The sequence below is a fragment of the Bos taurus genome, chromosome X, assembly GCF_002263795.3.
Source record: "Bos taurus isolate L1 Dominette 01449 registration number 42190680 breed Hereford chromosome X, ARS-UCD2.0, whole genome shotgun sequence".
Taxonomy (NCBI): domain Eukaryota; kingdom Metazoa; phylum Chordata; class Mammalia; order Artiodactyla; family Bovidae; genus Bos; species Bos taurus.
This window is the reverse complement of record NC_037357.1, coordinates 85,459,457-85,462,040: the sequence shown is the minus strand read 5'-3', so window position 1 is coordinate 85,462,040 and position 2,584 is coordinate 85,459,457. Positions and strand designations below refer to the sequence as shown.

Sequence of the window (2,584 nt, the reverse complement as noted above, 5' to 3'; positions counted from 1 at the left end):
GGAAGTAAACAGTTCCCCAAAAGAACATCTCTGAAGAGAACAGGTATTTGTACCACCAGGGACTTCCCTGGCGGTCCAATGGTTAGAACGCCATGCTTCCACTGCAGGGGGCCTGGGTTTGATACCTGGTTGGGGAACTAAGATCCTGCAAGCCTTGTGGAGAGATTAAAAAAAAAAAGGGAAGCCTGGTGTGCTGCAGTCCATGGGGTCACAAAGAGTCGGACATGACTGAGCAACTGAACAGCAAGCCTCAGTAGAAGTATTTTGTTGATGTGAGGTCAGTTTTTTTTTTTAGTGGCCTTGATTCTTATTTTTCTTTATCTAGAATTCTATAGATTCTAACATTTATCAATTGATGCATCTTTTAAATAAACAACACCAGTCTTGCCCATTGATCAATTAAAATTTGACTTTCTCAGTTCTTAGTTCACAAGTTTATTATGAAAAACACTGCAGTGTTCTTGTGCAGTAACATCATTTTATAGGAGGGAGAAAAAAAAAAAAAAAAAACTCCATTCAAAACAACTCACCAGGTTCTGACAGTAACAAAGAACAATATGAGGCCAAGATTTTAGAAGCGGAGATAAATCGAGCACAGACAAATCATACAGTTAAATTAAATGGTATCCCTAAAAATAAACAAAATGATTTCAAAACTCACAAATAGAAGGGAGGCTTTGGTACTTATTTTTAAAAATGTTCATTAAGCTCCAATGATTGCTGCTATTCTTATCTACAGTCATACTGAGTAAAGCTATAGCTAAATGGAAGTTAAATTGTATTCACAAGGTGTTAATGTTTACATCTTATTATCTGCAGTTTCTCAGAGAAAACAAAGTAACTACAAACAGCGCTAGGACAGAAACTGGTTTCTTGACCAACAGTGTCGCTTCAGCATACAATGAATTGGTTCATTCTAAAGTGATCATGGCTGTTGATGACAGGTTCAGTTCAGCCTCTCAGTCGTGTCCAACTCTTTGTGACCCCATGGGCTGCAGCACACCAGGCTTCCCTGTCCTTCATCTCCTGGAGCTTGCTCAAACTCATGTCCATTGAATCAGTGATACGATCCAACCATCTCATCCTCTGTTGCCTCCTTCTTCTCCTGCCTTCAGTCTTTCCCAGCATCATGGTCTTTTCCAATGAGTTGGCTCTTTCCATCAGGTGGCCAAAGTATTGGAGCTTCAGCTTCAGCATCAGTCCTTCAGCTGAGTCCTTCATCAGTCCTTCCAAGAGGCTTTGTATTTTTATATGGCACATCTTTTTGGTCCATGTGAAAACAAGTTTTTTTGAGTGTTAACTGTTCTCTGACACTTGTGGAGTTGCTCTTCCCATATGACATGGGAAGAGCAAAACTGTACAAGTTTAAAACTTCATTACAGGAAGCAGTCTAGGGTACCATGAGTAACATGTGGCTCACTTCTGCAAGGTGCTGGGAGTATTTTCAAACTGCAAGAAAGAGTATTTTAGAATATCCATGATTGCAGCTTGGTTACCACAAGGATAACAACAGTCTGGAGCACTGAAAATCATTACTCCATTTAGGTCATGGCACCAGTTATATTCCTCCATCACCAGCTGATGAGGTCTAGATGCCAACGTGAGGCCATCAACATGATTAAATGTCTCAGAAATATCTTGCCCCAAGGTGTAACCAGCTCCTCGAGGAGATATAACCCAACCTCCACCTTTCATCTGGATCTGACCACAGCAAGTCACACACTGGACCGTAATGGAGAACTTTTTGTAGACGATCGAGTGCTCTGATGTGATCCAGTGTATCTATGGCTGCTGAGTGGCCACCATGTTGACAGATCTGCCCATCCAGTAATAGGAAGTGATATCCTATCCAGTGATAGGAAGATAGTCAAAAAGATCTGTAAAATATTTCTAAACAGTTGCATTTCTGTAGTTTCTTAAACACTCATCATAGAAACCATGTACTTGTGTGATCTGTCTGCTCTCATGATTTCCCTGAAGAAAGGTGATACATTCATGGTAATGAACCTTAAGAGCTACAAGCAGATTAACTGTTTTCACTGAATGATATCCTCTGTCAAAATAATTGCCCATAAACAAGTAATTCGTATCTGGTGATGTGCCACCAATTCTAAACAATTCCATGAGATCCTGAAATTTCCCATGCACATCTCTACAGACGATGACTAGACATCGAACGACTTGCACATTGGATTCTTTTGTCAGGATTTCGTTAGCCTTCTCACGGAGGCTCTTGACCTGGGGCTGGGACAGCTGCTTGCACTTGTTCAGCTGCTTGGTCCACTGGTCAGCTCCTTGGTGAACACCTTCTCATCCATGATGCCACCCGCCCGAACCGTGCTCCTTCCAGGCCGCCACCCACACATGGGCCACAAGTACACGCCGTCGCCAGTTCCCAGGGTACTTGTGCAGGTACTGGCAGTTGCTTGGCGCTAGCACTGGCCCTCTAACTCGCCCCTCTGTGTTTGGCCACCAGCTGCTGCCCTCCTCCACTTGCTCTAGCTCCAGAGCTCTGCTCTCTCTAACTGCGGCTGCCTGTGGGGTGACACCACGCCCAGCGTCAGGAGGTGGTGGGATGTGGAGG

The 2,584-nt window shown here is 43.4% G+C and overlaps 1 pseudogene; it reads right to left on the bottom strand.

The window, feature by feature from the left end:
* Positions 1-1,376: 1,376 nt before the first annotated feature.
* Positions 1,377-2,318, bottom strand: LOC100298804 (serine/threonine-protein phosphatase 2A catalytic subunit alpha isoform-like; annotated as a pseudogene).
* Positions 2,319-2,584: the final 266 nt, after the last annotated feature.